Genomic DNA, 25,624 nt, shown 5'->3' on the forward strand with positions numbered 1-25,624 from the left:
ACTAACTGTACCACCCAGGCACCTGTTTGTTATTCTTTTTTGGTCATGTTTGTTGCAGTGTTATTTCTTTGGCTGTTGAATCTAATAATGAAAATCTAGGCTTGTAGTTTGTATGTTTTTGCTGGCCCTTTCTTTTTCCCCCCACTTTCTAGAAGGGTTTTTTTTTTCTTCAGATTTTATTTATTTATTTGACAGAGAGAGATCACAAGCAGGCACAGAGGCAGGTAGAGAGAGAGGGGGAAGCAGCTCCCCACCATACAGAGAGCCTGATGAGGGGCTCCATCCCAGGACCCTGAGCTGAAGGTAGAGGCTTAACCTACCACCCAGGAGCCCCTAGAATCATTTTTATTTTACTTTGCAAAAATACACATCTTTGACAGGTTGGAAATTAAAAACAAAATAAATTGGTCCTTTACTACAGATCATTTGATAATTATTTGTCTGTCTGTCTGTCTCTCTGTCTATCTATCTATGTATCCTGATTTTGTCTGGATCTCTTTCCTATGTGATTAGGGTCCTAACTAGCATTAAAATCCATATTTTAGTTCTTTTATGAAAACAGGAAATATTATGTCTTGCAGATTTCTCTTAGAGATAAGTTAGTTTAATAATTATGCTGTTGTTTCTCAGCTTTTAAGTCAGGAGTCTGAAGCAACCTTACCTTCCTTCCTCAGTGTGCCATTATATTTAGAAAAATGAAGAAAGCTGAATAGGGAATAAAACAGACTGTCCAAGCGAACTTTTGAATTTCCTGCATTTAGCTAGCTCTAACTTTAAATCATAAATATTATGAAACATGGATTCGTGTCCAAGAAGAACGAATAATAACTGTTATATCCTTGGAACAGATGATATATTGCACTCAGAAATAGATTTCCATCCGCAAATGCTGGCAATTAGAGGTTACCAGCTGTATTTAGGTAGAGAAGCTATAAAGCACATTACAGGAATATAATTTTAGAGTTGCTGAGGTCATATGGGGATTTGGTTCGCCTACATTTTCACTTAAATTATATCCACAAGTAATGCCATTGTGAATGAAGTTATATCATTAAAAGTGTCAGACACTTTAGACTCCATTTGCATATGCCCTATTATATGAAGACCTGCAACTTGAAATTCTCTCCAGATTAATCTGAGAGGAAAATATAGGCTCTCATTCTGAATACATCCCAGAAGGGATTAAGTGACCTGATTTCAAGAAAAAAATGGAACAAGCTATGCGATGACTAATTTGCCTCCCAGTAAAATAAAAGTGACAAACAACAATTTTATTCATAATAGAAGTTTACCCCAAAGCAGACTTTTCTGCTAACTCTGGCATATTCTATTTGTAAAATATTTTTAATGTATCTCATGTCATGCTCCTCTATTTGTGAATTCAGGTTTTCTCCTTGCAGGAGCATAAAATCTAACAACTGTTTTAAAATAAAATTAAAGATTTGCAGAAGGCATAAGAAACATAGCACAATGAACACATAATTTTCCTGGAAAGTAGGAACTCTGAATCTCTCACCCTCTAGGACAAACATCATAGTTATGTAGTGAATATTATCAGTAGATTTATATTTAATATGCAATCTATTTGTTTTATTGAGCATGCTCTGATTTAATAATGAAATGAAAACAAATAATTGTGGCACCTTTCCAACTGAAGTAACATTCTTAATATATTGAATGATTTATTTAGGAAACCTACTAATTGAAAAATAAGTATATGCCTAGTGCTCTCTACTGTTTATAGCCCTATCATCTGAGACTGCCTAAAGTAATTTATTTTATTTTGAATACTTATTTTAGGAGAGAGAGAGTATGCACAGACACAGGGGCAGAGGGAGTGGGAGAGAGAGAGAGAATCTCAAGCAGACTCTCCACCACACATGGAGCCCAACCCATATGGGGCTCAATCTAATGACCTTGAGCCAAAACCAAGAGTTGGATGCTCCTCCAGCTGAGCCACCAAGACACCCCCCAAATAACTTATTAATGCAAAACGTTTGGGGTGCCTTATTGATGATTTCAATTCAGTATAATACATTGAATGTAGTACTAGTTAGTCCTGATTTAATAAGCTTAAAATAAATTATTTTAATCTTTTGATTTAAGAAATGATTGCTCTTTCCCAAGACTTTCTCCCAGATTAAGAAAGCTTGTATCATTACTTTTAATTACATTGAAGATTGTGATCATTTTTTTTGGTTAAGATTTTATTTATTTATTTATTTATTTATGTATTTATTTGTCAGAGAGAGAGAGAGAGGGAGCGCATGCATAAGCAGGCAGAGGTGGAGAGAGAAGCAGGCTCCCCACTGCCCCGATGTAGGACTCGATCCCAGGACTCTGGGATCACAACCCAAGCCAAAGGCAGCAGCTTAACCAACTGAACCACCCAGGCGTCCCAGATTGTGATCATTTTTTAAATTCATTAGAGTCTTTGAAGAAAAAGAGAACACAAAAAGTGAGAAAGAATAGACCAAAACAGGACATTGAATTCATACTTTGTCTGAAATATTATTTCTGAATATATTGAAAAATTGACTCATCCTTCTAGTGCTGATATCAGGAAGGAGTAATAATACCTGGCAGACTCACTAAACTCTGGATTTATTGTTATTTGACATTTTCAGGTGCCTTCTGAATTTTTCCTTATGACACTATTAAATGTTTTAAAAGTAGTAGTGATTAAGGGCTGAATTTAAGCAGTACCTAATGCCTTCTCAGTCAGCACCTTTGATATATCTCAATATCAGCGGGGATTTCTAATATGGCATCTGATAATAATCAAGGAGTGAGATGCCAAACTAGAAGATAGAAAAGCTGAGAGTCTGGGGAAAGAAATCCAAACTCATCATCATTTTACTTACTCTGTCTTGTCACAGAAAATGACATGGTTTGAAAGTGATCCCTAGGAGAAGACAAATCCTGAGTGTAACAATGAGATTTCAGGAACATGGAGAAACTGAATTGATGGCTGAAATCTACAGAATGTGAAATCTCACTCAGTTAGTGCTCCTTGGAGGAACTCAGTGCTGGGTCTTGAGAGTGTTGTCACATGTGTGGTTATGCCTGGAGAAATGTAGGTGCTTCTATGCTAGGCATTGTATGTAAACATGGAATTCAGTATCTTACACTTAAACTTGAAAAAAAAAAGACGAGCAACTCATGCATAGATGTGAAACCATAAGAAGGGCTTTCTATGTTATTGCTGCTTGCTTGGAATTACGGCTTTTTGACCTGAACTCTCAACAATCCCACCCTCCCCCATCCCAGAATACCATATATATATGGTATATATATATATATATATGTAGAATGTGTGGGCATGTCCTTAAAAAAACCAAAAAACCAAAAACAAAACCTCACTCAAAATACCTTGTTTTGTTGTCTTTTGAGGTAATTGTTCAAATGGAAGAGTTTTGTTTTTTTTTAAATGAAATCTATTTCTCCTTTCTTTTTTCTCTTTTCCTTGTCTGTTCTTGGGGAGCTATTTTATGCAATCACTAGTTAAAACCAAGTAATTTCACCTTCCATTTTAGAACTTCGGAACCAAACATGCATTTCTGTCCTATTTTCCCTGAACTAAATTCCACAAAGATATATCCAAAAAGATTTAACCAGATGAGGAAAGAATTGAAAAGCTAGGGAAGTCCATTTTGGGATCTCTAATTACTAAGGCTAAAGAAGCCGCAAGGGCATAGGTAAGAAAAAGTGTTTTTCTCTCTTTAGGATGAGACCTACGCAGATATCTTATAACATAGTAGAGGTTCCTTATAGATTGGGCCTAAAAATTAAATGTGAGCAAATTTATGGAATAAGCAATATTGTCTTTTTCTTCAGTATATAACACCTTGCAGTTTGTGCTCCTCCCATTTCCCTGTGATTCAATATTCCTTTTCTCCTCTCCTCCTTCTCTCATGCACATCCCTAAATATAAATCCTAGAAGTTTGCTTCTAAATCCCTTCCACTCTCACACGCTAGAGGAGAATGAAAACTTACTCGGAAGCATATCTTGCAGGAGTATTAATGGTTTAACAGGGATCATGGTGAACCGTAAGGAAGAGACTGTGGATTCCATGGTGGGAGGAAAGTGGGTGAGGGGTAAGGCCAGTGGGGTCTCACAGCCCCTTTAGTTGAACCCACTGTCTTCTATTTTGAGTGAGATTTTTTTTCTGCTAGACGTTATTACTAGCACTGGCTAAAGGAAATAACCTAGTTTGCTCTGCTTCCACAAATAGTATATTATCCACAATGAGTATTCTTATCAACCCATTTAAATGGCTCCCCCCCCCCCCCCCCCCCCCCCCCCCCGCCCCGCCACCACTGCTCAAAGAGGGAAAAAAAGGAAAGTAGAAATTAGAAGTTTCAGAGTTGCTACTCTGGGCAATAGCCTTTTCCATATTAGCTCACTTAAGCCTCATTAAAGATTTATAAAGTGAAAATTACTATGTTTGCTTAAAAAAATAACAGCAACCATTATTTATTGCTCTTCTCCTGTATGATAGCCAATTTCCAGTTAGTCTTTTTTAATTCTTGTATCAACCTTGTGAAATTGCCATTATAGTACTCCTGTTTTCCAGACAAGGAAACGCAGGATCAGTGCACTTATCTTGTTGAATTATAAATAGAGAGCTGGGGATATAGCCCCATTTGCATTTTTCATAAAATTAAACAATAGCCAATGGTTATATAAATGGGAGGTGGTAAGCTAAGACACAAACTGAGGTATGCATTGACCCCAAGCTAATGGCAATGATACTGATATAACGCAAGGCGTTTTATGTTGAAGAAAAAGACAATATTGCTTATCCTATAAATTTGTTCACATTTAATTCTTAGGCACAATCTATAAGGAACCTCATGTTGAGGATGAGTGTGAAAGTGAGTTTGTGTGTGAGATATATATATATCTATGAATATCTACGTGTGTATATCTGTGAATATATATATGTGTGTGTATATATATGTATTTATTTGTTTTAGAGAGAGAGAAAGAGAGCATATAAAAGGGGGGAAGAGCAGAGTGAAAAACAGAATCTCAAGCAGACTCTGCACTGAGCGCAAAGTTTGACGTGGGGCTTGATCTCATGACTCTGAGATCATGACCTGAGCCAAAATCAAGTCAGACACTCAACTGACGGAGCCACCCAGGTGCCCTGAAATAGGTATTTCTTTTATTAATCTTTTCTGACTTTCAAAATTCTTTGGCTTTTTCTCTGAACTAATAAATGATTAATTTAAAAATAAGGAAATAAAAGGATAAAAGAAAGGAAGGTCAGAAAGCATGGGAACAGATGTTTCTACAAACAAAACCAGAACACAATTAAGCTATCAGAGCTTAGATAAGGAGTGATTAAGAGCTTAGATAAGGAGTGATCTCTACCTGTCCAAGGCAAACTGAGGAAGTGCTCAGCGATACTGTTTTGTTAGATTTTCACACTTAAACCGCCAGTAATTCTGTGAAGTAGATCTTATTACTGCCATTTAATACATGAAAACAAAATGATAGAAAGGTGTTAAGCAATTTACCCAAGGCCAAACTTCTAGTAGGGTTCTGGGTATAGACACCAGTTTTTTGTTTTTTCTTTCTTAGATTTATTTATTTATTTGACACAGAGAGAGAGAGAGAGATAATAATTTTCCTTTGGGGCAAAATAGGAGAGGAGGAGTGGCCCTTGCTTTCCTAAGAGACAGATGAGAGCACAGAGACCCAAAGGGACAGAGTGGGGAGCTCAGAATGCCCTGCCCCGCCAATCCAGGACCATTCAAAGCACAGCTAACCAGATCATCCCAATGGTATTAGTTGACATGGGAAGATAGGAAAAGAGAGGTTAAAATATTTAGGAAAAAAATTATAATATTCCATTTCAGAAGGTAAAATGGTATTTGATATGTTTTAATTAGGTAAATGATATCCTGCTTTTAATCTTTGATAAACACACTTTTGTAGCTTTTCTCAAAGGAGGCCTTCTCATATTGGTCATTTTTACTTACTCTAGACTGAAGAGAGTCTTCTCTTAAAGAGCTCAGGATCTGAACCATGTCTTGTTTATAGGAAACCCAATTTGGAAAGAAAGTGTTATAAAAATAAAAATATAAAAAAGATATCATAAGAAAACATGAATAAAAAGCAAGTAAGCCAGGGAAGCAATATAAATACCAAAGAAAAAAATGAGAAGGGCAAAGTATTAAGACCAGAGGAATCTGATATAATCATTGATAAAAGGCATAGCTCCCAAAAATGATATAACAGTCCATTATTATACATTAGAAATATATAGGGTATAATATTCCTGTGTGTGTATCACATTTTCTTTATCCATTCGTCTTTTGATGGACATCTAGGCTCTTTCCATAGTGTGGCTATTGTGGACATTGCTGCTGTAAACATTCGGGTGCACATGCCCCTTCAGATCACTACATATTTATCTTTAGGGTAAATACCCAGTAGTGCGATTCCTGGGTCATAAGGTAGCTCTGTTTTCAACTTTTTGAGGAATGCAGCTATCAACAAAACAAATCAAAACAAAATCTTGCCATTTGCAACAATGTGGATGAAACTAGAGGGTATTATGCTAACCGAAATAAGTCAATCAGAGAAAGACAATTATCATATGATCTCATTGATATGAGGAATTTAAGAAACAAGACAGAGGATCATAGGGGAAGGGAGAGGAAAGTGAAACAAAATGAAACCAGAGAGGGAGACAAACCATAAGAGACTCTTAATCTTAGGAAACAAAACTGAGGGTTGCTGGAGGGTTGGGGGTGGGAGGGATGGGGTGGCTGGGGGATGGGCATTGGGGAGGGTGTGTGCTATGGTGAGTGCTGTGAATTGTGAGACCGATGATTCACAGACCTGTACCTTGAAACAAATAATACATTATATTGTTAATAATATATATGTGTGTGTGTTTTCTTAAATAAAAAATATATATATAGGGCAGTTAACTATACTTCTCTCTCTGCCTGCCTCTCTGCCTACTTGTGATCTCTGTCTGTCAAGGAAATAAATAAAATCTTAAAAAAAAAAAAAAAAAGACAGGAATTCCAAGAAGGTGTTTCTGGGACACCTGGGTGATTCAGTTGTTTAAAAGTCTGCCTTTGGCTCAAGTCATGATTTCAGGGCCCTGGGATGGAGTCTCACATCAGGCTCCTTGCTCAGTGGGGATCCTGCTTCTCCCTCTGCCTGCTGCTCCCCCTGCTTGTACTTTTTCTCTTTCTTTCTGACAAATAAATAAATAAAATCTTTAACTGGGTGTTGGGCATTAAGGAGGGTACGTGATGTGATGAGCACTGGGTGTTATATGCAACTAATGAATCATTGAACAGTATATCAAAAACTAATGATGTATTACATGTTGGTTAATTGAATTTTAATGAAGAAAAGAAAACCTTTAAGAAATAAAATTTAAAAAGAAACACCTAAGGCAAAACTACTAGAACTACAAGAAAATTTGAAAATATTACAATGAATGACTTTATATACTCATCAGTTTTTCTAGATCAATTAGACACAAGAATAAATCTAAATACGGAGGATTTGAATGAATTTATTGATATGATTGAATGAACAGATCCTGAGCAGAATCCTGAATAGATCAATGCATACAGTAGGTTGAATACAATAATAAAGTGTGCATGTTGAAATTATAAGAGTGAAAGTAGGGTCAATAGACTCTTACAGTTTATGTACTAAGGACATCCCCAATTCATAGTGAATATTAAATAGGACTTAATAAATTAAGTGGGGCTTATTTCAGGAATATGAAAATATTTCAATATCAAGATATTGATTAATATAATATACTGCTTCAATAATACAATGAAAGCAAAATTATATGGTTATTTTGATATTTAACAACATTCACTTGATAAATTTCAGCATATGCCTCCATTAAAAAAACTGTAGGATGGAATTAAAAGAATATTCCTTTAAAATGAGTTTAAAAAAATCACTACCAAAACATCAGTTTTGGGACTCATTCTTCCTAATGGTGGTGTACTGAGAGTACCTCCTGTAGAATTAGGGGAATAATAAATAATATAATTTCCTTTATTGTTGCCATAACTTACCTTTTAAAAAATATATTCCAATTAGTATAATTAAGATAACAAACATAAATCATTGATAAGACATTGATGAAGGGGAGACCTAATTCTTTGTAGATGATTTGATTGTCCAGGAATCTCAGAACATTGATACATAAATAACAACTTATGAAAGAGCTCAGTAATTTTCCTAGGTATGAAACTGACCAAAATCTATAACTTTCTTTTATAGCAAAAATAAGTGGTCAGAAAATAAAATGGGAAAAAAACCCAAAGGTCTTATTCACAGTAGTAGTAAAAATAGAAACTAACTAGACATAAGCAAGAAATATGCAGGTTCTATTTCTTAAAAAAAAAAGAAAGAAAGAAAATTATGAAAACCTAAAACACAAAGGAGAATTGAATTAAATGGAAACATATACCAGGTTCTACATGGAAAAACTCAATATTGTAAAGTTGCAGTTCATTCCAAAAGAACTCTAAAAGTTAATGTAATTGCAAAACTATATCAAATCAGGTTAGAAGATGATTAAAAATCTTGAGATTTATTTGCAAGAATAAAGACAAGAATTCTGGGGTGCCTGGTTTGCTCAGTGGGTTAAAGCCTCTACCTTCGGCTCAGGTTGTGATCCTCGGGTCCTGGGATCTAGCCCCGCATCAGGCTCTCTGCTCCGCCTGCTTCCTCCTCTCTCTCTCTGCCTGCCTCTCTGCCTACTTGTGATCTCTGTCTGTCAAGTAAATAAATAAAATCTTAAAAAAAAAAAAAGACAGGAATTCCAAGAATATTTTTAAAAAGCTAAATAATAGATGTATTTACAGCAATCATCAATTGTCAAAATAAAGTAAAAAAAATTTTTTTTAATGATGTACTGATCTAAGGAAAATGTAGACCAAATTAGATAAAGAGAAAACATAGAATAGACTTCAAAATTGAAACTGAAAGAATCAAGTGATTTTCTATAGGCTTAGATTGTCCTATTAGAGTTGTATACTTGAATGAAATCAAAGGCCTTGTTCAAAATGAAGTGCTGCTATGTTGAGTTTTGTTTCCTTTGTGCATTTATTTCCTCTAAAGAAATAGACACATGTATCAATTATCATCATCATCACCGTAATTGTTACTGTTATCATAGCTAACTTGTATTTAATCTGTCCTAGTTGCATCAGAAACTATTCAAGCACATTGTATGTATTGTATCATTTAATAGACATAATAACTTTATAAAGTTGATGTAATTATTTGCTACAATTTACAAATAAAGATATTGAGACTTAAAAATTTGCAGCAAATGCCCTTTAAGAACGATGGTAAGGCCAGGATCCAAGCACAGGTAATCTGATTTCAAAGCCTAGGTTCTGAAGAATTGCACTTTTATTTCACATTTACACATGTGCTTCTATTTTTAACTATTGTTAGGTGGCGGGCCAAGGTCATTATACAGATGCACTAAAACAGGAATGCCAGTTTTCTTTGGAAGTGATCATTTTATCTTCTTTATACTTAAACGTTTAAAAAAATATGTAGTATATATTACCTTTATAACCATGGAATAGTACTTTCAAAAAGGTGACTTTAGCCTGGTGATTTCTTTAATGAATAGCTCAGACAAACCAACCAAATCTGTACCATTTGACTCATTAGCTCTCTAACTCAAGAAATCAACATCCATTTTTCGCATAGGGATGACCAGAAAAATTGCTATTACTTATTGCCACTATCACCTCTCTAACTGCCACCACAATTTGAATAGCTAAATGTTCCATCTCTGGAAAATGTTTATATATCTGACATCAAGGACCCTTTTTATAATTACTCCCATTTTACAGAGGATGAACTAAAGCTTGGAGTAGTTACAGGTCTTGCCCAGGGTACACCAGCCCATACTTGGAATAGACAAGGTTGCATTCAGGTCTGCTCAACACTGTAGCTGCTTCTATTCTGCAATACTATTTCATAAATTTCTGGTTGGGCCGGATAGAAAGTCTAGAGGCTAAAACTAGTGTTTTAATGCTTCATTGTCGTCATTAAATTTAGGTGCACATGTAATTACTTTGTTCAAATACATCAAGAGGAATAAAATGAAGAGTGAGTCTGTTTTTGTTTTTGTTTTTGTTTTTTAAATTATGTGCAGACTCAGTCTCTACTTGGCACTTGTGGATTTTCCTTTCCTCTTCCAATAATCGAAGGAAAATCACATTATTCTCAAAAGTCTTAATCATGGTGCCTGGGTGGCTCAGTCGTTTAAAAGTCCGCCTTTGGCTCAGGTCATGATCCTGGAGTCCCAGGATGGAGTCCCGCATAGGCTCCCTGCTCAGTGAGCAGTCTGCTTCTCCCTCTGACCCTCCTGCCTCTCACATTCTCTCTCTCTCTCTCTCATTATTTCTCTCACTGATAAATAAGTAGAGTCTTTGAAAAAAAAAAAAAAAAAACTTGATCAAATTGGAGGAGGTAATTGAGAGGATATAATCAGCAGTCATTTTGAGAGCTGAACCTAAGTAATCAGAAGCTCTGCACCTCCTTTCCTGTCCTTGGAATGCAAGTTCTATCTGTACTCCCCCCACTGGGAGCCATTTCAAGGATACAACCTTAAGAGAGTAATGTATTGTTGAGATCATCTTGGTGGTATATGTGACTGAATCCGATTAAATCCTCTATATAAATTTTAAGATTCTGGTGGGGAGGTGTAGAAATCTAGTCAGCTTGTGGCTGCTTGAAACAAACTTCCTGTGTAAGTTCCCTTACTTATGAAATCTGCCACCTGCCATTCTGTAGTGGTCTGCCTTTTTTTTTGAGCTCTCCTTGCCAACAGGAGGGCAATTCAAAAACCAACACAAACACAGATACTTGGTCCCCTCTGTCTATTCCAAAGGACGTTCCATACACCAAGAAACAACATTTTTGTTTAATCAGTATGTATTTATCGAACATCGATTATGTGTTAGATACTGTGCTAGGCATGGAGAATAGAGTAGTGTTTTAGGGCAATGTTAGCTGCCACGATGGATAAACTCCAAAATCTTTGTGGCTTACCACAATGAGAAGTCCAGTATGGGTGATTTGGGTTGAATGAATTTCCTCCTGTTGGCGATTCAGCTTCCCCCCATCTTCAAAACATGGTTTCCAAGATCTTTCTCTGTTCAGTCAGTTTAAGGAAAAGGAGTACAGAGTACTGTATATAATTTTAAATTGGCCTGTTCTTGAAGTGGTCTATATCACTTTACCCACATTCCATTGGCCAGAACTCAGTCAGATGGCCACACCAAACTGACTAGGAAATGTTGGCTAGCCATGTGCCCAAAGAATTCACAAAACATATATTCTTCCTGCTCATCCACCACTCACAATATGATTGGCGAGGTGGGCATTAACTAGATAACATATAAAACCAATGGACGATTTCAACCGTAGCAGTTATTTTTATGGAAAGGAATATGGGGCTAAGAGGGGCTGTTATTTATAGGTTTTGATCTAATTAGAGAAACCAGGAAGGCTTCACTGAGGGAGTGAGACTTGGATCTCAAGGACAGGCAGGTGAAGAAAGGAAGGAAGAGTGCAAGGGCTCCGGGGAAGAGAGCCCACGGTAAGCAGGTGGGATGAGGACACAAGAGAGAGGCTCATGAGGCAGAAGGAGATCTAACCTGTAGGGCTCATGAGCCATTTCAGTCTAAATCCTGACCAATGCGCAACACAGAACCAATGAAGAGTGTTGTGTTGCATGCTGACCTAGTCAGAAGAGTATCATGAAAAAAAAAAAAAAAAACCACTTGGGCTGCTTTGTGAAAATGGGTTGACATTGGGGGAAAAATAAATGTAGGGAGGGCTTTTGGGGAGCCAGTTGTGGAGCGATAATGGCTAGATGTGGGAGATGGAGGTAGGAGGGAGTCAACAGAATTGGTGATAAACTTCACCACTTATCTATTTAGTCCTGTGGCTAGATGGTTTGCAGCCTCATAAATTCTAAGGTCATAGATAAATTTTACAACGGCACAACTTTGCTGGAAAGTGAAAAGCTAGCTTACATTGCCTTTGGCCAGGCTTAAGCAAACTGTAGCAGAGATAGTGTTGTTAGTGGGTTGGTATCTTTTGTTACCTTCTTTGTTGAAACCTTTACTTTCTCCCTTTGATTCTGCTCTTTCATCCTGATTGCGGGGTCTGTAGGACTCATTTGTTCCATGAGGTATTATGTTTTCCTATTTGCATTTACATTTCAAAAGAGGATTTTTAAATATCTTCTTAGAAGTTATTAACTCAGGGAAATAAAACAATGACACTTCGAATATTTGGGGAAATGTGATCTTTAAATCATGCAACACAGATACCACTTTCAGTGCCTTTAATAATGCCAACAAATTTGGTTCTACTGGGGCCTCTTAATTCTAGTGGGAGAAGTTTCTTAAGACATCCAAGACCTGGACATAGAGTTTCCCCAGGATAATTGAGTTACTTGCTGGTCCTGAAATACAATTTGCAGCTTCATTCTTTACAACATGACACCACGGTGCAGAATTTGAAATCCAGAGGGATAGTCCATCTCTTGCTGAAACTATATGTATGCTAGAATTTTAAAATATTTTTGTATATACACAAAATTAAGCAAAAATATGTATTCTATTTCTGTATATGTATACTTAAGGAGGCCACAAACCACTCATGAAAGCTTTATTTATGGATGCCCGTCCACTGTGGTTAAGAATTTGCTGTTCTATTTGAAAGCAGATTATAGAAAATCATGTCCCTTTCTTTCTTACGTTCCTCTTCTACAGCTAAAAATATGGGAGCAGGACTAAGGTCCTGTGAGGTGACACCTGATTTATCCCTGGATGTCTCTGTGTGTGTGTATGTGTGTGGGTGTGTGTCTATATGAGTCAGGCTTTTTGCTCAGCCATCTCACCAGATCAGCCCCCAAGACACCCACTCTCACTTTTGAGCAGAAGTTAAAGCCCAATAAACACAGACCCTCTAGTTAGAACCGGGGGAAAGAACCGGAATTCTTGCTGGCAGATCCATCCTCTTGGCAGAAAACCTCACATGCACCTGTTCAAATAGATCTTGGGTGATTTTAAGCCTCCCAGCATTTGGCTGACATAAAGAGTATAGTGTGGTTCTTCGTTTATTTTACAATTCAGTGAGCACCAAATTAAGTTTAATAGTATGGGAAACACATATGCACACATACTTCCCCATCCACAATTAAAAAAAAATTATCACATTCTGGCTAATAATAAACACTTGATTTCAGCTCTTTCTTTTCTTTTATATCTTTTTTTTTAACAGCATGCAACTATTTTAGGCCACATAATGATTATTTAATCATAGGATATGAACACTTTGTTTTAGGGGACACTGTAATACTACATCTACAGCCTGTAAGTGTTGCTGCTCTTTGCATTTAGAGAAGAATATTTAGTGGTGTTGGGTAATATTGAGTGTGGGGTGTGTATGAGGGTGGCAAAAATGGCACATAACCTACAAAGTAAGCTAAAGCAGGAGAATAAGAGGTTCGATGTTTAGGTGTTCGGAGTTTTGTCTGTGTCATAGGTTTTGAGAGACAGGCCAAAGATGTCTTTCCCACCAGCCTGAATATTCTCTGAATCCTTGACTATTGGCAGCCACTTTTGTGCCTTATACTAAAGCCAGAACAAAACACATTTGATTATGACTTTGTCCAACTGCTACCCATGTTCTTAGTAAATGGTGTCCCATCCAGCTCTTATAACTTTAGCCAGAAAATATCCCCTCCTATTCCCAGTCTCCCTTCATCCAATATATCCCTAAAATGAGGTTTAGAACATTGGCACCCATCTCCTGTGGGTAGAAGGAGAGAACATTTGCTTGACTAGGGCACTGATGGAAATGACAAGAAGGAAAATGAAATGAAATCACTCTATTTGAATATCCCAACCCTTATTAACTCTATTTGAATATCCTAACCCTTTTAACCCACTTTGAGAAACAACATACACTTGAACCCTTTGCTTTGAAAGATCCTCTGTCCACAGATAGCAGTGAACACCCAGCTATGATGTGGGGGTGGAGGCAGAGAGGATAGAGGAAGTGTGTATGCATAGGGTATTTAATAAAATGTGTATGCATAGGGTATTTAATAAAATGCAGAGCTCCATGTTGAGTTTTGTGGTGTGAAAAAGTGATGTGGCAGCATCATTTGGGTTAAGGAAGTTTTAAAACTTTTTTATCATTAGACCTTCTTCTTTTTTTTTTAAGATTTTATTTATTTGAGAGAGGGAGAGAGGGGTTGAGAGAATGAGTGGAGGGGCAGAAGGAGAAGCAGACTCCCCATAGAGCAAGGAACCCCATGTAGGACCTGATCCCAGGACCCTGGGATCATGACCTGAGCTGAAGGCAGATGCTTAACCTCAAAAAAGGTTTTTTTTAACCTTAAAAAAATCAGAATTCTGCAAAGAATACCATCAACAGAGTTACATTGGTTGACCTGATGGTGAAGAGGTTGAGGCCCTTGAACCTACCACTGGAACCCACTTTGAGAAACAACATACACTTGAACCCTTTGCTTTGAAAGATCCTCTGTCCACAGATAGCAGTGAACACCCAGCTATGATGTGGGAGTGGAGGCAGAGAGGATAGAGGAAGTGTGTATGCATAGAGCCATGACCACTGACTACCACTATGGCAGGGGGTTGGTATATGTGGTGATACATTGGGCCAAATATATATTTAGTCTTCATCAGACAAAGGATTTTTCTCTCTCAGGACACAAAACCATCAATGGACAAGTTTGTTCCAGGAGTTGACATGAGAAATGGCACTTCCAAAATCCAGCAATATGATTTTGTGACTTTCCTTTTATTTCATTTTTATTTTATTTTTTAAAAGATTTTTAATTTATTCATTTGAGAGAGATGGAGAGAGTGAACAAGAGCACAACAGGGGGCAGACTCCCTGCTGAGGAGGGTGCACAACATGGGACTTGATCCCAACACCCTGAGATCATGACCTGAGCTGAAGGCAGATGCTTAACTGACTGAGACACTGACGTGTCTCGTGGCTTTCATTTTTGACTTTAGAATGGATCTGCAATTGGTTACTGACTCAGTTCCTCCTTCCAGCAATGCCTGATTTTCTGTTAGTGAATGGGTAATTATATCTTTAAAAAGACATAAATATGGACAAAGAAGAGTCATAATCAAAGCTAAGAAGTAACTTCACGGAATCTCAAAGCTCAGAAGCTACCACCCAGGCACTTCTAGGACACTGGTTTAAGAGTTGTCCAAAGAACATGGCTGAGGATAACAGAATGTTAACTCCAAAAGTTCCTTTGAAAATAGCCTGTGAAATGCTTTTACTTTCTGATTTGCTTTTCCTATTTTACTGCAAAAGAAGTAGAATTTAGTTGTGGCATGAAACATTTGAGTCAGAGCATCTGAGTAATTAAAATGGTATTTTAAAATACAGAATAAGACTGTGATGGAATAATAGCTTCTTTCCATTTTTTCCTCCCTGAACCCTCCTGACATGAGGGCGAGGAGGAAAGGACAGACCATTAAGAGACCCCCCACTAGATACACCGATGCCTGGTGAAGCCCATGGCAAAAGATAATAAAGAATATTAGCTAACTATGGGTAAATTTGGGTAAATGCAAGGGAAGATGTCACAAATAAATGCAGAAGCACTCAGATTTAAAGCAGGATGCAGAAGTTTCTGAAAATAAATCAGAGGATTCTGTGGGAATAATAAAGAATTGGAACATGGTGGGTGTCAAAGGGGAAAAAAAGGATAGATCTCCAAAATGTACTATTTGGCTTGATACGGCAGTTGTGCAGGGGCCAAAGGACACAAAGTTTAAACACGGTGCTATCCTAATGTTGTTCTTTGTTTCGACCTGCATTCTTATTGTAGAGAACTATGGCAGTGTGGACTCATGGGAGGGAAGTGGCCAATAGCATCACAGCTATTCATCAGTGTTGACTACAGAATGATGCTAAGTGGGTGTGTGGGTAGTTGGGTATGTATGTGGGGGCAGTGGATAGGTGTTTAAAGCAAGTTAAAGCAAATTTTCTAGGTCAGAAACTAGAAAATTAGTGAAAAACTGTTCTAAAACAGCATAGTGACTTTTACTCTACTGGCTGTCCTAATTCACTACGTGTTCACCTAATCATCCGTTGCACACTCCTACCCTATAAAGCTATCTGGGTAAATTGGATGTTAGAAGAGAGTTTCCCCCACTCAAAATTTAGGAAGAAGTCCAAGGTCACTGCATGGAAAGCAGGCAGAGATTCATTGCATGTTAACAACTGAGCAGACATTTGTGCACAGGCAATGTGCCCAGTTCAGTCCTAGGCACTGGAGATGGAGTGAAGCAGATCGAAAAGTCATAGCACTTTGCAAAGGACAGCTGAAGAATGCTCATGGGAAACTTACTCTAAAACAGGGCTCCTTCCAATGAATTAGTACAGGTCTAGATACAGAAATGACAGAGAACCGGGGAACTCACATAAGAGATCAAACAAGAGAAGGAACTTAGAAAGCAAGAAGGTGGAACTCAAAAACTGAGAACAGAAATAACACAATGGCTGGAAGGATAAGCAGAGTAGAGGCTTATCTCCTACCTGCCATCTACAGGCCAGGGTTCCTGGTGATCCTCAGCCTGGATGTGGACTATGGGGGAGAAAGAGCCTCGTTGAGGCTGCCATGGGTCCTTCTGGAAGAGTGAGCAGCCCTCAACAGAAGGAGGCTGGAGATCTACTGATGGGCTCTCCAGGACTGAAAAAGGAGCCCTGTGATTACACATGATGTGTTCAGCTATGAAAATTCATTGAGCTGTATGTTAGGATTTATGCATTTTTCTATTTGGGGGTTTCACCTCAATAGAAAGTTTATTAAAAAACAATTGAGGCGTATGGGCAATGATGGAGAAGAATGAAATTCTTGGTGGAGAGAACATGAAAAAGCACAATTCAACTAGTATGTGTGTATGCAGAGTTGGGGTTGGGGGAAGAAAGAAAAATAGAGAAGGAAAGAGGAAGAAGGAAGGAGGAAGGAGGAGGGAGAGAGAAATGCAGCTTTTTATTCCTAGCATAATGCATGAAATTCATGGTAATCTATGCTTACAAAATGAAAAGTGATAGACAAAGATGTTCAGAAAAAAAATATTTAGGTTGCAGGAAAGAGAATGACTATGACAAATGAGAGGTGTCAGGTTGAATTTCTTCCATGATAAACCAGTGGTTAAAACTAGCACAAACTTTCAGGTAATGAGAGGCTGTACCTCTCAAGGGAACCTAGAAGAGGAAGTACAAAAATATTTTGTATCTGGTATTGTCATGGAAAATACCCTAGATGCCTGATTGCAAAGAATAATGAATCTCACTTATTAATTCATTTATTCCAGAATTACTTGTTGAGACTTTACCATAGGCCAGCCCCTATCGGATATGCAGAAAATGTATCAGAGAAGATCTTGGCAGGAGAGAACTGATGGTAATACAGAATACAGGTAGAGGAAAAGGGAGGAGATAGTGAATCTTAATCTTAGGATTGAAGGCTTCAGGAAAGGAGGAATGGAACTATGTCTAAGTGGTAAACATAACAGAATATTGACTAGAAGGAAAAAAAAAACATATTTTTGAGAGTACAAGAGAGTAAGAGAAGGACATTTTAAGAGTATTGCTCCTGTAATAAAATGCTGAACCAAAGTTTCTTGTTGTTTTGGAGCCTGGTGGAGTTGCTACAACATCCATATAGGGCAAGTACAAAATCCAGGAGTTATCACTAGGTTCCTCATTCTTACCACTTCAGGGTAAAAGCCAGACCACCCACACCTGCCTTCCTTGCCTGATGGTTTCCTCAGTCTGCTTATGCCTGTTCTGCTTACATATATCATAGCAGGTGGAAAGTGCCAGGGAATTACCCCACTGCCCATCTAGAGTGGCTTCCATCAGTGATAGAAGGATTGTATAGCGGTACATAAATACCCCAGCTCCCTCGTCCCCAGGTGGGATAATTCTGAGGTCTGTCTCGGACTCTGACTCCTAGTTTTTGACCATAGCAGTAACTGGGTTGAAAAACACAGTCTGTTCTCCTTCTTACTGTCTCTTTTCCTCGTTCCCCAGTCTTGCACTCACATTTCCCATTGCTTCTAGGGGAACCTAAACTAAGAAAAACATGAAACTAGTTTTTCAACCCTTAACACGGCCATAAATGGACACAAGAAGATGAAGAGGCTGGAAAATGCTGATAGTGGGGATTTATATAGAGAGAATTGTTTGGGGAGCACTCCCTCCACTGCGTAGGGGGAGGGGTAAGGGTGATGTTTCATGAGAAGGCTGAGGAACTCCACCTGGAAAACCTGACCTGGGCCCATGGATTTTAAAGGTGGGGAGGCACAAGGATTGATGTGCCTTCATATATGTGCCTTCTCCATAGCAGGAGAAGCAAGAATGGAGACAGGCAGTTGGGGCAAGCAGCCATAGTCACAGGTGGGTATTTCCTGCAGGCCATCCATGCATCCACAGGAAAGAAAAAAAGACTTAGGTAATCGGGATACATAGTGGCCATGTTCCTGCCCCTCCTTGTTTTCATATCCTTGCAGTATGCCTATACAGTGTCTCCTGTTGAGGCTAAGTTCTCTTTCCCCACCCGTGCATCTGGACAGGACTTCTCGTTTCCTAAAACAAATAGAATTTAGCAAGAATGGGGGGCCTGGTGGCTCAGCTTGGTAAGTGTCTGCCTCTGGCTCAGGTCATGAAACTAAGGTCCTGGGATCAAGCCCTGTGTTGGGCTCTCTGCTCGTTGGGGAGCCTGCTTCTTCCTCTCCCTTTGTCCATAGCTCTGCCTACTTGTGATCTCTCTCTCTCTCTTTGTGTCAAATAAATAAAATCTTTAAAAAAATGAATTTCTCAAGAATGCCATTGCTCCATTTCCAAGCCTATGCCTCAAAGGGCTCCCAACACTTTGACTCTCTCATGGAAACCTGCCCAGTGGGGTGCATGATTAAGAATGATGTAGCCTGCTGGAAGAGTAAATACCACATTGACCAGAGTTGAGTCAGCCAGTTGTTTCTGCCAGATTCCTAGACAGAGGGCAGAGCTGACCATCAACTGACCAAAGATATATGAGGGAACCTAGGGAAAGCAGCAGACTACCCAACCAAGCCCAACCCACCCCAAATTGCTTACCTACAGAATAATAGACTAAATAATTAGTTGTTGTTATAAGCTACTAACTTGTAGTGTGGTTTGTTACATAGAAGATTCTTACTGATGGAGTGAACGTTTTTATTTTCTTTTTAGAGAGAGAGACAGAGAGTGAGAAAGAGTCAGGGGGTGGGGTGAGAGACAGAACAAGAGGGAGAGAGAAAATCCCAAGCAGACTCCATGCCTAGCACAGAGACTGATGTGAGGCTTGACCTCATGATCCTGAGATCATAACCTGAGCCAAAATCAAGAGTTCGGTGCCCACTAATTGCACCATCCAGGTGCCCTGAGAGTGAACATTTAATATTGATTATATTGGATTTTCTTTTTTATCTGGAAAATGAGACTGTTTTTAACTTTCTGAGAGTGAACTGAAAAATATGTGATTTGCCTTAGAGAATGTCCCGGTCTGGGGGAAAAGGCACCTCAGTTCTAGTCTCTCACCCTCAATGATGTCCTACCAGTTACATAAACTGTTATGCAGGGGTGCCTGGGTGGCTCAGTGGCTTAAACCTCTGCCTTCGGCTTTGGTCATGATCTCAGGGTCTCAGGGTCCTGGGATGGAGCCCTGCATTGGGCTCTCTGCTCAGCGGGGAGCCTGCTTCCCCACCTCTCTCTCTGCCTGCCTCTCTGCCTTCTTGTGATCTCTCTCTCTATCAAATAAATAAATAAGATCTTTAAAAAAATAAAACCATTATGCAATTTATAGAATCTTACTGAGTTCTAAGCTTTTTTTGATTTTATTGTAAGTCTGTTGAGCCTAAGAATCACAGTTGATCTGTCTTCCTAGTGACATAATACAGCTTTATTATGTATGTATATATGTGCACACATGTGTGTGAGAAGTAACTTTGATAATTAAAAACTAGTGAAAAACATCCTCTCACCTTATTGGAACATTTTGTTTCATTTTTCCTATAAAATGATTGCCTGGAGTAGTAACATTTGCTTCACAACATAAAATTTTTAAAATTGCTACTATAATGAATATGAAAGTACTTTGAAATCTTAAAAGAAATGAGAGAGATGCCATGTGTGGACTAAATGGGGTACACGAGAGATAGATGTTTCAAGAACTAGTAAGTAAGTAAGTAACATGAATATATGCAATCCACCCTTATTGAATTCCAGCTGGAAGAAAGAAAGGCTCTTCCCAGACCCAGACTTAGCCAAAAAAACCAAAATGACCCTCGATGGAGGGAAAATACAGGTAAAGAAGTTACAGTATATAAAAGTGATAGAAATGGTAAAATGGTAGAAATTGCTAAAAAGTTGTTGGGCTAGGGATATTTTGCTAAAGTATTCTCATTTTCACCAGTAGCCAACAAGTTGCCTTTGGTATTTTTTTATGATGATGTTAATCTCTCTGTGTCTTGAAAGCATCTCATTTCCAGTCTTTGTAACATTTACCTTTGGCTTTTGTTCCTTTCCTTTATCAGAATCATAAGAATCATATTTTATTGATATTTTTCAAGGAATGAGCTTTTGGAATTGTTTGTCCTTTTTCCTGTTTTTCCCCATTTAAAAATATTTTTAAATTTCCTTTTCTTAGTTTTTTCACATTTCAGTTTTTAGATGAAAAATTACTTTATTTGGCAAGTTTTGTTAAATAATGAAAGCAATTAAGGCTATAAATTTTCCTCTGAATATAGCTTTAATGTGTTCTGTAAACTTCGTTATGGGGGGTTCTTCGTCAATGCCTTCCAGGCAGGTTTTAATTTCCTTTTTTTTTTTTTTTTTAAAGATTTTATTTATTTGTCAGAGAGAGAGAGGGAGAGAGCGAGCACAGGCAGACGGAATGGCAGGCAGAGGCAGAGGGAGAAGCAGGCTCCCTGCGGAGCAAGGAGCCCGATGCGGGACTCGATCCCAGGACGCTGGGATCGTGACCTGAGCCGAAGGCAGCTGCTTAACCAATTGAGCCACCCAGGCGTCCCTTAATTTCCTTTTTGATCAAAGATTATGTAGAAGCCTGCTGCTTCATTGTCAAATCATTAAGATATTTTTGGTTACCATTTCATAATTTATTTCCAATTTTATTAGCTTCTGATCAGAGAATATAATTTATAACAACTCCATTTACACATTTTCCTAGTTTTTTTTTTCCCCCCCCCTCAGTGACCACATATATGACCAGCTTTTAAAAATGTTCCAGGAGTATTTGAAAAAGTGCATTCAAAGATAAGGCGACGTATCCACTTGTTTATTAATTGTATTCTCAGTTTGTATATCTTTCAGCTCTGAGAGAAGTACATTGATGTTTCCACCATAATTGTATTTCTAGAAAGTTCTTCTTGCTTTAAAAATAAATATAAGTACTGAGCTTCTGTGGTGGTTGGCCAGTTACGACGGCTGCTTCTGCACTTCTGCCTTTTACTATTATATATTGTCCCTCTTTGGTTCTTTTGCCCTTAAATTATACTTAGTTGATATTAATATTGCCATTTTTACTTCTATTCTGTTTATATTTTCTTGGTATCTCTTTGCTAATGCCATATATCTTTATGCTATGTTAAAAGTACTTTGGAGAGTGTTCTTTAATGTAACATCTGGCTGTGTTTTTTTTTTTTTTTTATAAAGAAATGTGTTGCCTCTGTCTGTTCATGGTAGAATCCTATTCTTTCACACGTTACACAGTGACTGATAAACCTAGTCTGTTACTTGAACCTGATTTTATGTTTACTACTGTCTAGATGGTGGTTTCTGCTTTTTTCTTTGTCTTGCTTTTCTTGTTTATTCCCTTTGCTAATTTGGAAAGTCTGCTGTAGTCTTCCTTGTCATTGATGGTTAATTTCTGTTCTCCTGATATAAGTGATAATAGTGTCTACTACTCATGAAAAAAGAGATTCCTCCTCTTTCTCAGGAAAAAAAAATTCACTGTTTTCTTCCTACTTTGCTCCCTTCCAATAAAAACGAGATTTTACGAACGACTGCCGCTCTTCTGTCCTCCTTTTATTTCTTCCCCTAAAAAGAAGCTGAAATCTCTTTATTGCCACCTTGGTAACCATTTCTCCTAGGCTTGACAACTAAAGTGGAGTGTTTATTAACTTTTTAAAGATGAAATTTTTCTTGAAGATGCCCTTCTGTAGTGTGCCACTAATTTTGATAATTACATATTGCTATATAGCCCATTCTTACTCATTTCTGAATCTTATTTATATGTATCTATAGAGCTTAATAACTATATCTATGAACTTGTGTGTATATGTGTGACCTATACATAGACACCATACATGTGTATATGTAACATGCATATTATCTATAACCATGACTCACTCTTTTTCATCTTTACAGGTTTCTGACTTTTTTCATTTGTTGTTGGAATAGAGTCTTCTTAGTGCTTTTCTCAAATGGGTTCAAAGTGATATTCTTGCCAAACCCCTTCCTATCCTAAAATAGCTTTTGTTTGCCCTGAGAGATCAATGATATTTAAGTGGGATATAGGTTGATCCACTATCCTCTTTTATCCAATGTTGGTAATAAGACATTCGTTTATAGGGGATTATTTTTTCCACCTTTATGAGTGTTACATGTTCTTCTTCCTTAGAGATCAGGGTATATTTTTTTCATGATACACCTGTGGATGTGTTTTCTTTCTTTATTCAGCTTGAATCTTAATGAGCATTTTACATTTATAGGTTGTGGGAAGCAAGATGGTCTGTACCCCCACGGGCTTCTGTGTAGTTAGAAGTGGGCAAGCTGGCACCTCCCCACCTTTCCCATCTTACTGGAGTCTCTCACCTGAAGGAAGGAAATCCCCAGATTTTTGGTAAGAATGGTAAGAATTCAGCCCCTTCACACTGAGTTGACATTAAAACTCCCTCAGGAGCACAGATCTCTATATGCCAAGTTTCCCCCCAGAATTCTGTGTTTTTGGTCCTTGATCAGGCTGTGATTTGTTCTCATTTACTTGTTCAGCTTATGAAGTCAAAAGGCCCACACCTTTATCTATGCTCAGGACCTCAGTGAAAACGAGAGCTTCACTACACGCATCTGCTGTTTGGCTTGGGAGAGGCAAAGGGATTGGAGCTGGGAGCCGGTGACCCAATGGCACCATGCTCGGAATGCCATGTTCCCAAACTTCTTCCTATCTGGTTTGAATGACAGGTACAGCTAGCCCTTTTGGGCATATGACACTGTGTGGGCTGGGCCAGTGGTTTTTGAATTTCAGTGTGCATATGACTTCCCTCTGGATCTTATTAAAATGCAATGTTGATTCAGTAGGCTAGGGGTAGGGCTCCAAATTCTGCATTTCTAGCACACGTCCAGGAGAGACACTGAGGGTCCTCCAACCACTCTTTGAGTACCACGGCCTTGAAACCATGAAACAAATGGCTTCTATTTAATCAATCAAAGCAGATGGTCCTATTGAAAATGTAAACAAAGAGAGTTTAGTACAGTAAGTTGACTTTAGCAGAATCTATTCATCAGTGGTGGTGGTAAATGAAGATTAATGTCTAATAGGAGTGTACAACCTAATAAGTTTCCACACATTCCCTAATAATTTCTCACAGATGCATCAGTCAGTTTTTTCCCCATATCTTTGTATCATTCTCTCCTGGTAAATGTTTATTCTTTTTAATCTGTGTTAGAGGTTTTCTTGGATTAGATAAGAAAAAAAAATCAGTGATTTTCTTTATGGATTATGTTATACGTGTCATTTTGAGAAGCTCTTGTTTTTTGTTCATTTATTCAACAACTATTTACAGAGCATTTATCATGCGCCAGAGTTTACTTTAAGCTTTGGAACAATGTTTGTCTGGATTGCATGCCCAGTGGAGCTTTGTCTGTTTATTGATTCATTGATTGGCCATTCAGGACCCATCCCCTTTTCTTGTTCCTGTGACCCATTTATCTTCTTAGAAGGTAATTCTTTCTTTCCAAATGTGGTACATTCATGCCATAATGGTAAGAATTGTATCACATTCTCTGACAAAGAATTCGAAGTGCTCCTTGACAGTTTTTTTCTTTATCTCAGTGTTTTACAACCTTGACTACACTGTGATGTCTTAGGATGAGGGAGGATAAAGTATCAAATATTTTGGTCCCACCTCCAGATAGTCTGATCTAATTGGTTTGTGGCAATCTGGCTTTTATAAAGCATCTGGCTTTTATAAAGCTCCCCATAAGTGATTTTATTTTTATTTTTAAAAAGATTTTATTTATTTATTTAACAGAGAGAGAGACAGAGAGTGCACAAACAGGGGGGAAAGCAGGCAGAGCTGGCAGAGCAGGCAGAGGGAGAAGCAGGCTCCCCACCAAGCAAGGAGCCCGATGTGGGACTCAATCCCAGGACCCTAGGATCATGACCTGAGCTGAAGGTAGATGCCCAATTGACTGAGCCACTCAGGCGTCCCCCCATAAGTGATTTTAATGTGCAACCCAAATCAGACAACCCCTTCCTTAGATCTTTACTCTCACTGACCCGGTATGGTCAAACAGGGAGACTATGACCTCAGCTTGGCCAGCTGGCCTCCCTTCCAGAATCCTGAATCTTGAGAGCAGATGGAAGAACCATTTTGCAGCCGTACACAAACCTGGCCACACAGCATTTTCTACTCTGTACTTTCTCCGCACCTGTCATTCTAAGCCTTTGAGCTCCCTCTTACCTTATCAGTAAATAACCCTTTTGCTTAAACAGGGCAGAGTTATTTTCTATGGCTGACAGCCAAAGAATCTCAACAGAGACAACCCAGGAGCTTTTCATCTCTTTATGTAACTGCCCAGGGCCCTCAATCTGGTATGAGCATCATGGTCTCTGAAGCTGGTGTCCTACTCTTCACTGGACAGAAGGAAAATTCCAAAGACAAGAAGGCAGGAGAACCAGCCAGGCTCTTATCAGAGGCGTTAGGGACTCAGAATTCAGATGTCTTCCTTCAGGTGTGTTTATTTGCTCAACCAGTCATTACCAACCTTAACAATCTGTTTTTTGTGTATCAGTTTTCAGGAAACATGTAAAGGTGGCAAAAAAAAAAAAAAAAAAAAAAAAAAAAAAACAAGGTCCTGCTTAATTGGATGGACAAGTCAAAAAGCATATGACTGAGGAGAAAACCTGGGAAACATGCTGTCTTGCCAGACAAGGGGAGCGCCGGCATCTGTTTACAGCAGAAACATGGAGAACTCTCTGTCTCAAATACACATTCACATGGAAACCAAAATATAAGTGGATGAGGAAGATGTAGGATAGTACAAGTTGCTCTCAGACTTTATTATTTCTCTTACACACTTACTTGGTGTTTTGGGTCAGGTTCCTTGGAAGTGCTCGATTTCTTGAAGGCAGGTGCCCCGGACATCCTGTGGGGAGGTGAGGGAAGCAGGATGTGATGAGGCAGGGGAAGGAGTTATACAACAACATGGTCACAGCTGGAGTCTGGCCTCAGCCTGATCTCACAGGGAGCCCTGGA

This window comes from Mustela nigripes, chromosome 7 (genome assembly GCF_022355385.1).
Source record: "Mustela nigripes isolate SB6536 chromosome 7, MUSNIG.SB6536, whole genome shotgun sequence".
NCBI classification, from domain to species: Eukaryota; Metazoa; Chordata; class Mammalia; order Carnivora; family Mustelidae; genus Mustela; species Mustela nigripes.